Source organism: Myxocyprinus asiaticus, chromosome 14, assembly GCF_019703515.2.
Source record: "Myxocyprinus asiaticus isolate MX2 ecotype Aquarium Trade chromosome 14, UBuf_Myxa_2, whole genome shotgun sequence".
In the NCBI taxonomy this organism is placed as follows: Eukaryota; Metazoa; Chordata; class Actinopteri; order Cypriniformes; family Catostomidae; genus Myxocyprinus; species Myxocyprinus asiaticus.
The window spans coordinates 15,956,962-15,971,193 of NC_059357.1; the positions used below are offsets into that span (position 1 = coordinate 15,956,962).

Below are 14,232 nucleotides of genomic sequence, written 5' to 3' on the forward strand. Positions count from 1 at the left end.
CATCTCGAAATATGTCCCTTCAGTCTCCCAGCATCAAGCTGATGCAATAACCCCACTCAGTGGCCAGAGGTGTCCTACCCAGACATGTATTTTTGCCTTATTGAGCCTCCAGGTAAGCAAATTACCAGTTAAATATTTTACTTCTCAGTCCTGCTCTACAAATAGTATGCTAGCTAGCAATAGTACTGTGCTCTGACAGCTGACCTAGCTAACGTTATCGTTAGCCCGGTCAGTCTAGCCTGAGCCCCAACCAGTAACTACAGCCTACAAAGTACCCGGGTATAGACTCTGTATATCCTGTAGTCTACAGCAACATCATTCTTTCCACTCCTGCAAATATTCTGTGTATATTCTATTTATTATACTCGCATGTTGGGGCAGTACTGTTTAATCTGGGAGCCTATGTCCACCTGGGTTACACCAGTTGCATGTACTAGTATCGCCTGTGCCTGGAATGGTGTCTCAACCAAAACCGTTAAGCCGGCAATGATGAAGGACATTGAGTTCTACAGAAAGAAGGCCAAAAAACGAGGAAGTGGCAGGAACCAGAGACCCGTCCCAAAATCTTTGGCCTTACCGGAAAACCAGCTATTGCAATTGCTCTCTAAAACAAAGGAGCTTCCCATTGGCCTCAACACTTTCAAGAACCATGCTGATGCTTTCATCCCCAAACCCTGGTTCAACAACTTAGAAGGTTTTACAGAAGAGCAAGCCTCTCAAGTTGAGGAGGAAACAAAAGATCAAACTGCCTGTAAGGCTTGGCATCTGCATCGGGTGGGGCAGATCACAGGCTCCACTGCACACAGAGTCATGCACACATTACTGGAAACACCATCACAAACACTTCTAAATGATATTTGAATAAATTTCCTCTCAAGAAATCATTACATTACAATAATCAATATTAGATTGTTTAATATTACAATGAATTGTAATCAAACAAATTTAATTCACACTAAACAACAAGATTGAGCATCAAAGCTTTAAACATACAACAAATGAGTGACTGAATGTTAATTTTAACATAAACATGGATAAGCATGATAAACAAAGTGTCAAATGAATTAAAATCAAACTAAACAAATGTTTTGTTAACATTCATTAAAGCACAAATTAACAATTACTTATAATTTTAAACAACATAAAACAACTGCACAGAACATGTTTACATTTATGGCTGAGCTGAATCCACAGATTTAATACCAAATACATGTTGGTTGATGTGCTTAATAATTATTTTCATAGGCAGATTGTGTATTAAGTGGTCAACGCTACCGGAATAGACGTGTTCTGGTAACGCGTAGACGTCCAAATCACTGCTGAGAAGGTAGCATGTGTCACTGATGTCCGAGACTCCAATTATCTCCACAATCTGCCCTTCAGCAATCTAGATTTGACCAAAAAAATAAATGTTACATTAGTTCTTGTCCTCCAATTTGATTGGTCAAGAGGCACTCCAAGAGTGCTGATATCTAGTATAACAGCACTGGAACGCTTCATTGTTTGTATCAGTCGCGTATCTGTGTTCGCAGCATTCCACATCTTTGTATGCTGTTCGGGGAGAATATTCGTGATTTTCTCTCTCTAGACCAATATTTCCTAACTCTGTTCCTGGAGGCACACCAACAGTACACAGTCCTTTGGTAACCAACTGCGTTGTCATCAACATTACATTGAGCATTCACGTCAGGCCCATCAGACAAAGCAGAAGCACTTGGCTCACAAACGGAGGTTCCTCCATCCTCATTGGATTTCTTGCGTCGTTTCGTACTCTTTTTGGTTGTTGGCACTTCATGCGATGCTCGCTTAGTGGTACTGCGAAAACGGCTGATTTTTCTTGAAACAGAAAGGGTCTGTCTTAGGTGGGGGAAAATGGAGGACACGTAATCAGGATGAAGTCTGTCATTTATTTGGAACCCTGAAATCACGATACATCAATTTAGCTAAGGTTAGCATTAACGTGTTAGCTTAATGTAGCAATGGGCTTTCAGTAATCTAAACACAGGGATAGTATTTATAGCTAGCTATCTGCTCATAGCATATAATTGTTAATCAGACACAGCGGTAGCTAAGTTAGCTCTTACCTGATATGAAATGTTTTCCACACACATAAGTGTGTGGAGATGCAGGGTCCCATAGCTTCCTGTTGTCTTCCCTTCGTATAGCTTGGAGCCATAAAGCCCTTCTATCAGGATCTTTTTTAGGACATGGCAGGGGAACAAATAGCAGATCAGTGTTTTTGGATTTATTGTTGGTGCAACCAACTACACAGCAACTCTTCAGCATAGCGTTATTAATTTAAACCGGTTTGTATGAAGTGTTTATGCTTTTGCCGTCTATGCAGTACGTGGGATTGTTTTCCCCCAAAAGGGGGCGTGGTGATGAGAGCCTACTCTGGATGACGTATTGCCGGTCTGGTGTATGCCCGGATGTGATCTTGCTCAGCCCATTTTTATCGAGGAAGCATTGCGAGGTGAATTGTGTGGACTTGGGACAGCCAAGTATCCCAGAATGCATTTTGCACCAACCAGCAGCAATGGCGGAGAAAGCACACAAAATACTACTGTTGTTGTGACACGGAATGTAGTTTTAAGATTTTTTTAGGTGAGAAGTCCCGCTTGCTATCAAGATGACCGGGCGGTCAGCGCTCATGGTACCCCACCGAAAACAGCCTTATCTCGGCAAGTCCTTTTGAAATTTGCCTCTGGCTCTGTTGTCTCTGTAGTGGTTAAACATAAATAATTTATTTTGGGTATATCTAACAAGCAATCTTTGGTCTCATAGTCTAAATCTATTATTTGTTTCCAGGCTAATCGGTTTGGCTGAGGGCAAAGTTAAGGTTCATAATTTTATAATTTTATTTAACTTTAACATTGTACTAGAGCACTGCCTTTGTACTTTTGACCGAATTGTTTGCTTGTCTTTATTCCCTATTGTATTATCTTGTTATAATGGCTATTATTGTGCATTAAAACGAATATTTAAGCAATATTTTAATCAAGAGACAACTGAGGAAACCCGAGCCCTCGTTGACTGGCGGGCGGCCAATGAGAGCCTTTTCCGCTCACAAGGTGTTTACCTGTGTCAGACAATGGAGTATGCTTTTTAAAACCTGTGGATGAAGAGGATTGTATGTTCTCCTTAGAAGTAGTCAGTGTTGACCGGTGTGAAGAAACATCAAGGGGGGGGGAATTGCCTGGATGAGTATGTGGCTGGCTGATAAAAAATCTATGTGACAGTCATCAAAGGACATGCCTATGAGGAAATTAACAAAATGTTAGAAGACCTCATGCTGAGTAACACATCAAAACGGTCCATTGAAAATATCAACATATATCATCATCCTGGCAGTGGGGGAAGCACTGTGGCTCGACAGATTCTCTGGAATTGAAGGAAAAAGTGCGATGTGCTCAAAGCAAGCCACAACTGTCTGTGAACATGCTGTAAAGCTTTGGAATTATCTGGAGGTTGACAAGAATCCTGTTTACCAGTGCTTTTGCTGCTGGAGGATTGCAATGAAGAATATTAAGATGACCTGAGGTGAGAATTAAACACAGCATTAACAAGTATACCGTGACCAGCACCTCAATTTCATGGCTTCATCTGTGGGCTTTTTTGCCATGGCAGCATCTGGACCAGCATGTTGATGCTTGTTTCAAGTCAGCTCCAGAAAAGAACATGGCAAGGATAGGCACATGGTCATTCATTTGTGCATACCTTTGTAAGGAACTGTGGTCCTGTTAAAAAAAAAGAAATTTCTATTTAGAATTTTTTAACATTGTTTATCAATTGTTGTTATATTTATTATGTATTTATTGCTTATTTACAGTATGTGTTTTCACTATTTAATATTTATTCAACTGTATTCTAAATATATTATCTGATAAGAATTGTTGAAGTCTACCAGAATTACATTTCCCTCAAACATCTGACCTGTTTGGTCAGGTATCTGCTTATGCTTGAGAAGGTTTCTGTTTCTTTCAATGCTTGATAGGCTGTATAAGAGCACACCTGTCTTCCCAGGTCCTGAATCAAAAAGTTACTATAGCCTACATGATTACTGTATCATAGACATGAAATGTCTTGTTTGTGTTGAAGTCTGTCCTGGTTAATGACATACATGATGTACGTGACACAGATGAGGTACAGGTATTTGTTGCATTAATGTATAGTGATGTTTGTACACCTAAATGTACAAAGTCTGTCAGACTGAGTATCAATCTCATGATGTTTGAGTATCAAGAAGACAAACGCAGGTATGTAAGTGGAATGTAGGCTAATCCATTTCAATATTATTAACTGTCAAACCTCCCCTGTACTTGCCAGTTTATTAGGCAGACCTTGATAAATCTAATGTAGTCTAATACAGCAGCCCTGCAATACATTTTAACATTATAACCCTTAAAATTATAAGGTGTTTTTCCATCCCATTAATATGAATGAGATTAGACTAAATATTAGAAACACCTCTCAGTATCCACTACGGGAGTAACGGTATGACATTTTCACGGTATGATAATCGTCACAAAAATTACCACGTTATTACGGTTTCATGGTATTTAGGTGCATTGATAATATTAAAAGCAGTTCAATATTTGGTTATGAAATAGGCTATTTCTGATAAACACAGACAAATATTTCAGTTATAACCTATTTTGAATTTTATTTTGGATTTCTTAAACTTTAATCCTTTAAATTTTGATATTGAACATCAGGACACTCTCTTAATCCGACATGGTAAAAAAAACAACATCAACAACAAAAAAAAAAAAAAAAAAATCACAAACCGGTAAACATTAATAAAAAAAATCTGGCCAACAAGTACAGTAGTCAGATGATTATAACTAAATATATTTTGTTATTGTTATTTTATGATTTATGATATTGAATTGTAATCATTTGTAATGATTATTGCCCCTGTTAACACTTAAAATATGCATTTGCATGCATTCAGTAATTTGTTGCATTTGTGATTTAGTTCAATTCTACAATACCTACTGAAAATATATTATTCATGTGCAGTTTATTTATTGCCATTTTGTCCAATACTGACAATTTCTGCCACAGTTTCACTGTCAATTTCTTGCATGCATATTGTCAATGTCAATTTCCTGAACACCAAAAGCCATGCACTTTGTAAACCCTATTTAGTACTATGTTTTACAAATAAAACATTATTAATAGTATCAAACACATTGTTGGCCTACTGTTGCGCTGCACTTAGGCAAATGAACAAACAATTGGCACATCGTAATGTTGAACAAGTGCTTAATTCCGTTTGCTGCATTTGTGAATGTAACAGAAAGCATAAACATAACTTTAGCCTAACTAGTCTTTACAAATCACGTAAAACTACATTTAATCTGGTGTTTTTATGAAACGGGCTATAATTTATTATCCTGTGTACTGTATTTTCACTTACATTCATCCGTGGGATGGTGCTCACGGAGATGGTGCTTTAGGTTTGAAGTGTTTCCCGCCTGAGCCGATACTTTTTTGCGGCAAACTTTACAGACTGGGTAACCACCAACATTGATGGTGCCTCGTGGGTCTTTTACATAGCCAAGTAATCCCAGACAGCGGACTTAAACATCTGTGGCGGCAGAAATAAAGGTTCAGGCTCGGACATATCTGTATGTTGCGCTCGTGCTGTACTCACTTCTGATGTGCTCGTGATGCGCAGCGCTCGCGACACCTGCATGTCTCTTTTAAAATTGAGTGACAGTCAAATGAAACATGAGGAAGGCGCAATTTAAAGATTTATTTTATCTAGCCAAGTTTACATGATGCTTTAAATGTCGCAGATTCTGTCTTAAGTAAACTGATTTCGATTTTAGAAAAGTTCTGAAAAAAATCTATCTTCATGCAATACCGTCAATGAGAAGATTTCAACGGTATGATTACCGTCCGTTTTAAAACCGAGGAATATTGTGAAACCTTGAAACCGTTACATCCCTAGTATTTACCTTATTTTTCAGCAAAACTAGGGCGCTGCCATTATCAACCATGAATGTGGACCACTTCCGGTATAAGCCACTTCCAGCTATTTTAGCTATACAAAAATACTACATTATGCTGTTTTATATTACAGGCTGGCAATAAATGTCTACATATTATTATAATTAACTACGATTTTCATAAACTTGGGAATTGAAATTGGTTTTGAGCATATATAGTTTTACAGTTTATCGCATTTTGCTATTGTTTAATCACACACTGTTGAACTGGCAGAATGAATGACAGGCGCTGACATGATAGTCCTCCGCGCTGTCTGACACGCATCCACTAACTTTTCACAACCAGCAGAGAGAAGAAAGATGCCGGGAAAATCCTGCTTCAGCTTTCTTTGCACGAAAACTGCATCCATTTTTATTTTGGCAAATTAATATACGCATTTTACTCTATGTTCTTGTCAAAGAGCATTCTCTCTTTTTCTTAGCAGTGCATAGTAAACAAACACACAGATCTCACATTCAGCATGGCTTATGAAACATCGGAAATAAATAAATAAATAAAGGCATCATCAGAGGTTATTCAGGTACATATGAGCGGAGGTTTACATGGAGACAAGAAACACTGCATCGTCACGATCTCGGTAAAGAAATAAACAGATTTTATTACCATCTCTTCAGTACAACATCACAGCAACAAGCGAATTATTTACTTACACTTTTACTATAAATGCTGACATTAGAAAATTATCCAACATTAGCACATAATTCTGCTGTACATCCTGTGGTTGTGTGATAGTTTATAAGCTCAGATCACTAACTCTGGTATTATTATCCTTTTATTTATTTATTTACACTGCGGTCAATGCCAGCGGAACTTGTCACATTCGCCGGAAATGCAGCAGCTGCTTACTTCCGCATTGCAAAATAAGGTGGAAAACCCAGTAAAGTTCAACAGCACCACAGCCTACAACTGACAAAAAATCAATCAATCAGTCAATACCTCTCTAACATTAAATAAAGACTTTATACAATATTAAACTCCATTAATTTTGTTTCTACTCATTCAATCATTCAACAACAACCTTCCACAACATTTTCCCCGCCACTGACTTTTTATATGTAGGCAACAGATGTAGGAACACTACATTTTTACAGTTTTATATCATATTATGTTTTATTGTAAATATACATTACAGTGAAGATAACCGAAGTAGGCACGTATTGCCAAGACAAGCTGAGATAGTGTCGTCATCAAGTACGCTGCTGTTCCAATTGCAGAATAACCGTACTGTGTCCTCCCATCCTCAGGAGTTTGTACTTTTGAGTCGAACTTGCCAAGTCTGAACTGCCAAGTACGCAAGTCCGAACTTGGCATACGCAGAAATGCATTAGGGTACAACGGGGCTAAAGGAAAAGGAAAATTTGCTTTTTCTGGTAACAGTGCATCAAGATTGATATATTTCTTTTTATAAAAGATTGATGGAGCAACATAATTTGTGTGAAAAGAAATAATGAGGGAAGGTTCTTTTGACAGCAGGTTGTGTTTTTGTCTGACCCTGACTCCAAATCATCTGGACTTTTTCATAATTACCAAGAGTACCATGCAGTAAACCTCCACTTCCTGCACGATTATGATCATAGGGAGTACACACTGCTGACTTTAAGAATTTACAGCTATATGACAGGATGAGCAGGATTTTCTGCAATGGTCGAAGTGATTACATTGGAGGTAAAAGTCCATGTGATGAAAAACATGGATCAAAACAAGAAAAAAACTGTTAAAAAAACGCTATATCTATTATCTGCAATTAAATGCTCCCTAAAGAATCATTTGTGGTGCTTTTGATTCTCATGTCTGACAGTGAACAACCCTTTGTTGACTCTTTTCATGAATTCTATGCAGAAATGAGTGGCCATGAGGACATAGTCATGATCTCGGAGTCAAGGGAGAATTACAAGAAATGGTCAAGTCTTGCTCAAGTGTCTTGTTCGCTGGATGTGCTTGAACAAATTAGCATGGTTGGAATGCCAATGGGTCATGCAGATGCCTAAATTCAAAGCAATCAATTCACCAGTCTTCCGTTCACAAGGCGTTTACCCGTGTCAAACAACGGAGTATGCTTTTTAAAACCTGTGGATGAAGAGGATTGTTTGTTCTCCTTAGAAGTAGTCAGTGTTGACCAGTGTGAAGAAATAAATCTAAATGTCATGGAGCAAGAACAAATGCACAACATTGAGCAATACTTCTATCAAGGGGGAAAATTGCCTGGATGAATTTGTGGCTGGCTGATAAAAATCTATGTGACAAAGTCATCAAACGACATGCCAATGAGGAAATTATCAAAATGTTTGAAGACCTCCTGCTGAGTAACACATCAAAACGGTCCCCTGAAAATATCAAATCAAATCAAATCAAATCACTTTATTGTCACTCAACCATATACAAGTGCAACAGTGGGTAAAAGTCTTGGGTGCAGTTCCAAGCAACATAGCAGTCATAACAGTGATGAGACATATACCAATTTACAATAAACATCAGATTTACATAACACAATTTACATATCTAATATACACATAAATACACACAACACAATATACAAATAATAATATACAATGTACAGTATACAATACACACAATATAGAATACACAGTATACAAAAAAAAAAAAAATAGTACTATTGTAAATATATAGTAGGTTGTATTGTGCTGTATTGACATTCAGGCTGTCGGTTGATAGTCAGTTGCCAGTGTGTTGTTAGAGAGAATATAATTTATGGCAGTCCAGTGTTAGATTAATAAAGTGCAGTGCAGATGTATATTGATTGTGAGAGATCAAGAGTTCAAAAGTCTGATTGCTTGGGGTAAGAAGCTGTCATGAAGTCGGCTGGTGCGGGTCCTGATGCTGGGATACCGCCTGCCTGATGGTAGCAGTAAGAGCAGCTCATGGCTCTGATGGCTGGAGTCTCTGATGATCCTCCAAGATTTTTTTCACACACCGCCTGGTATAGATGTCCTGGAGGGAGGAAAGCTCACCTTTGATGATGTGTCTGGCAGTTCGCACCACCCTTTGCAGGGCTTTACGGTTGAGGGCAGTGCTGTTGCCATACCAGTCGGTGATGCAGTCAGTCAGAATGCTCTCTACCGTGCTAGTGTAGAACCGTGTGAGGATGTGGTGGTTCATTCCAAACTCCCTCAGCTATCTCAGGAAGAAGAGGTGCTGGTGAGCCTTCTTCACAACGGCCCTCAGTGTGGACGGACCATGTGAGTTCCTCAGTGATGTGGACACCGAGGAACTTGAAGCTGCTGACTCTCTCCACCGGTGCTCCATTGATGGTGATGGGGCTGTGCTCTCTGTCTTTTCTCCTGAAGTCCACCATAAGCTCCTTGGTCTTACTGACATTGAGGGAGAGGTTGTGCTCCTGACACCAGCATGTCAGAGTGTGCACCTCCTCTCTGTTTCATTATTGTCAGTGATCAGACCTACCACCATCGTATCATCAGCAAACTTAATGATGGCATTGTCTTGAAGTCATGTGTGTACAGGGAATACAGGAGTGGGCTGAGAACACAGCCCTGCGGGGCTCCAGTGTTGAGGGTCAGTGATGAGGAGATGTTGCTGCCCATGCTGTAGTCTACAAACAGCATTCTCACATATGTGTTCCTTTTTCCAGGTGGGAGAGAGCAGTGTGTCGTGTAGATGCAATGGCATCACCAGTGGAGCGGTTGTTGCGGTAAGCAAACTGCAGTGAGTCCAGTGAGAAAGGCAGCACAGAGCAGATGTAATCTCTGATTAGTCTCTCAAAGCATTTGCTGATGATGGGGGTCAGAGCAACAGGACAACAGTCATTTAAGCAAGTGATTTTGGATTGCTTTGGTACATGCACAATGGTGGACGTTTTAAAGCATGTGGGGACCACAGGTAAGGAGAGGGAAAGGTTGAAAATGTCTGTAAAAACATCAGCCAGTTGGTTCGTGCACGCTCTGATGACGTCCCGGATGCCGTCTGGACCCGTAGCTTTACGGATATTCACCCGTCGGAAGGATTGGGTTACATCCGCTACAGAGACGGAGAGTGAACTAACCTCTGTAGCTTCAGTCGCAAGAGCTCTCTCTGCAAGGGCAAATTTATTTCCCTCAAAACGAGCATAAAAATTATTAAGCTCATCCGGGAGAGAGGCAGCGGTGTTCACAGCAGAGTTTTTATTCCCTCTGAAGTCCATGATGATATTAATTCTCTGCCACATGCTTCTAGAGTCGGTGGTGTTGAACTGTCCTTCAATCTTGTCCCTGTACTGGCTTTTGGCTGCTCTGATAGTTTTGCAGAGGGCATAACTGGTTTGTTTATGCTCCTCCACGTTCCCGGAATTAAAAGCGGAGATCCGCGCATTAAGTGCACGAACATCGCTATTAATCCACGGTTTCTAGTTGGGGTAGATCCGTATAGTTTTGGTCGGCACTACATCCTCTATGCACTTCCTGATGAAACACGTTACGGTATCAGCGTAGATCTCGATGTCATCATCATAGGCGGACCGGAACATCTCCCAGTCTGCGTGATCAAAACAGGCTTGTAGCATAGAATCTGATTGGTCCGACCAGCACTGGATCGTTCTGAGAGCGGGTGCTTTCTGTTTCAGTTTCTGCCTGTAAGTGGGCAGAAGCAGAATGGAAGAGTGGTCCGATTTGCCAAATGGTGGGCGGGGGATGGATTTGTAGTCATCCCGGAAGGGAGAGTAGTAATGGTCCAAAACCCGGTCCCCTCATGTGTTGAAACTGATGTGTTGGTAGTATTTCGGTGCTATTAACTTGAAGTTGGCTTTGTTAAAATTCCCTGGTCAAAATGAACGCAGCCTCAGGGTGCGCGGTTTCCTGCTCACTTATACTCCCATACAGTTTCTTGAGTGCCCAGTCTGTGTCGGCTTGTGGGGGGATGTACACAGCTGTGATAATAACCACTGTGAATTCCCTCTGTAGCCAGAATTCCAGATCAGGAGAGCAGAAAGACTTGATAGAATGTACATTCCTCTGATCACACCAGGATTTGTTGATAAAACATACACCACCACCTTTGCTTTTACCTGAGAGGTCTTTCGCTCTGTCCGCTCAGTGCAGGGAAAACCCCATGGGTTCGATGGCTGAGTCTGGACTCTCCGCAGACATCCAAGTTTCTGTAAGGCAGATAATGCAGCAATCCCTCGTCTCTCGTTGGAAAGAGATCCACACTCTCAGCTCGCAGAGCTTGTTATCCAAAGGCTGAACATTTGCCAGTAGAATGCTGGGTATCGGGGGTCGATTTGCACAACGTCTTAGTCTGACAAGAATGCCGGCTCTCCTTCCCCTGTTCCAGATTCGTTTCCACGGCCAGGCTGCCCAGACAAAGGGCTCCGCTGTCGTGTTTGAAAACAGCGGGTCGGCATTGAGGTATTTAAAGTCCGGTTTTTGGTGTGCTATTGCAGAACCAATGTCCAAAAGTGTTTGTCTATCGTAGACAATAAGGCAGACAACATCCAAGACAAAAAACATAAGAATTGTAGTCAAAACAAACAAAGAACTGCAATACTGGGTCGGAGCTCGCAACGCAGCAGCCATACTCGGCGCCATCTTGAATGTGAACATGTATCAACATATATCATCACCCTGGCAGTGGGGGAAGCACCATGGCTCGACAGATTCTCTGGAATTGGAGGAAAAAAATGCGATGTGCTGTTGTTAAGCAATCAAAGCAAGCCACAACTGTTTGAGTACATGCCGTAAAGCTTTGAAATTATATGGAGGTTGACAAGAATCCTGTTTACCAGTGCTTTTGCTGCTGGAGGATTGCAATGCAGACTATCAAGATGACCTGAGACGAGAATTAAGCACAGCAGTAACAACAATAAAGATTGTTCCATCAACACTACGTTTTATCATTCTCTGTTGTAAGAGGTCTTTTGATCCAGAAAATGTGTGTAAAACTCTGCCTTTATGCACAATTGCAGTTACACACAAATTATCCCCAGAAGAAAAGAAATTCTTCTCAATGAAAGCAGAGAATCTCAAGCTGAAGTTTGAACCAGAGTTCATACTCACTTTTGTACTCACGTGTGAAGAGTTTGAACAATCTTACATCACAGACTGTGTTGGGAAACTGCTGAAGGAAACTGATCATTCATGTCTTCAGACAAAGTTGATCATATTTGTGGCACTACTAAACAGCCAAATTGAGAATTCTTACCTGTCTATGACTCACTGTGAGGCATTCTTACATTTAGGAATCCAGTTGGATAAATTGGATAAAACGTCCAAATACTCAGTCCAAATGGATGGATGAAGGTCGACGCCATACATTTTAAAATTCTTTAAAAGAGCAAGCAAGGTTTTTCTTCATTCAGCTAAATCTAATGAGACACACATCTCCTCTGTCAAGATAATTCATCATTTGGTGGCTAAGGAGATTCTAAAGAGAAGCAGCTCTCTAACCATCAGCCCCAGAGTGCCATAGCAATGAGTCTCCTTCAGGACAAAGCAATGTTCAACAACAGATTCGGAAAGGATGAATTTCAGATATTTGTCAGAGATTTGTTTAACAAGAGGGCCAAAAAAAAGCAAGGGAGATCCAAATGACAGTTGGTTTTCTCCTTCAATACAGCACGTTCAGGAAAAAGAAGATCTGGAGAAATCTATTGATCTTTTGAAGGTAGCTTACACCCGTTTTTAAGAGGATGCCTTTGTCGCTCAACTTGCACGACTGCTTTATGAAAACAAAAGGGTTGAGGAAGCACAGACTTGGGCTGAAATGGCAAAGTCTTATCTCCCACAGCACACATACATACTTTACACATTGGGACAAGTGTACAAGAAGTGGTTCTATGACAAACATGATGCCATACATAAGAAAGACTCAATTAAACCAGAGACATCATGGAAATTATTGATACTGCTCTAAAAGTAATTGCTTGTAGAGCCTCTGAAAAAGTCCAGTCACAGGCAGTCTGCTTGAATAATTCTTATTTTGGAGAAGTTGATATTGGATGTCAATTGCTTGAACTTCTGTCATATGTAGATGTTTTTGCTACGAAAGAGGGTAAGTCTGAGTAGATGGATTACCTGCTTACTGACTACATACCGGAGGTAGTACAAAAACCTTGGCAAAAGTTTCATGGCCTTTTGAAAGGAATGAAAGACAGCATTAGAATTGTCCTGGAATGCATTTGTGGGGATCTAGCTCGCTTTCAGACTTACAGTTCTGAAAAAGAGGAGGAGCTGGATGAAGGAGAGCCTGAAAAGGTAAATAATTCAAGAAAATGGCTCATCAAAAGTCAAGTGTATGCCAAGTTTGTCTGTGGTTCCATTCAAGAGGATGAGGTAGTTGATTATGACATATAGTTTCCCCTTTCAAGAGACAAATTAAAATTTTCCAACTTGGAGGTGGCAATGTTACAACAATTCTTTACCTGCTCTCTGACAACAAGAAACAAAGAGCTAGAGAAAAGCTTGAGAGAATAATTAACCTTTTCCCAAGTGACCTGAAAAACTATCTTGATTGGACAGAGCTCATAAACTTCATCTTCTGTCAGATAGCTCTCTCCTGCGCTTCACCTGGCTCTGGGAAACTTCTTTCTATTGAAGAACTTCAAGATCTCAGCAGAAAGTTGTGCAATGAAAGGAGAACTGCTTTATCAGAAACTGCATACTTTCTCCTTTCACTGTTATTTTGGCCAGAAGATTCTATGGGTACAGATCCATCCAATAAAAGGAGCAACACTGTCACAAATGCAATAAAAGCACTCCCCACAGACACAAGCTAAAACCTGCCTCAAGTAAAGGTAGAATTTTAGCTCACTTTCTCCTTGGAAAAGCATGGGGTCTCAATAAAATTGTCCACAAGAGCACAATTGAAAAATTCATCAAGGGTGGTCAAGTATGGACAAACCCAGATGTTGTTCGACTGCTTAAACGAGTTACTGGATACACCGAAAATGGAAATCTGTTCATTTGTATATCCGATCACAGCAATATCAGAGTCATTCCAATTTTTCTGCCTCTTTGCCAAGTTCAAATGGAAATGGTACCTTCTACCTAGGGTTTTCTTTTCATGGAGTGGTAGCCTTTGACATCAACGTTTCAGAGTGAAATTGCAAGGATTGAAAACAGATATATGTTTACCAAAATGTACCACCATTGGAAAATGAATATGACAGAAATGTCATTGTAAAGGAGAGTCATGATATGTGTATCTACAGTTTTGTGGAGTTGTACATTAGTTAATATTTTTATACATTTTAACATTGTGAATGTC

General features: G+C 40.1%; 3 pseudogenes; all 3 read left to right on the plus strand.

Annotated features, from left to right (window-relative positions):
* The first annotated feature begins 486 nt into the window (after nucleotides 1-486).
* LOC127451516 (sterile alpha motif domain-containing protein 9-like) lies at nucleotides 487-11,743 on the plus strand (annotated as a pseudogene).
* LOC127451517 (sterile alpha motif domain-containing protein 9-like) lies at nucleotides 11,582-12,659 on the plus strand (annotated as a pseudogene).
* On the plus strand, nucleotides 12,296-14,066 carry LOC127451106 (sterile alpha motif domain-containing protein 9-like; annotated as a pseudogene).
* The last annotated feature ends 166 nt before the right edge of the window (nucleotides 14,067-14,232 follow it).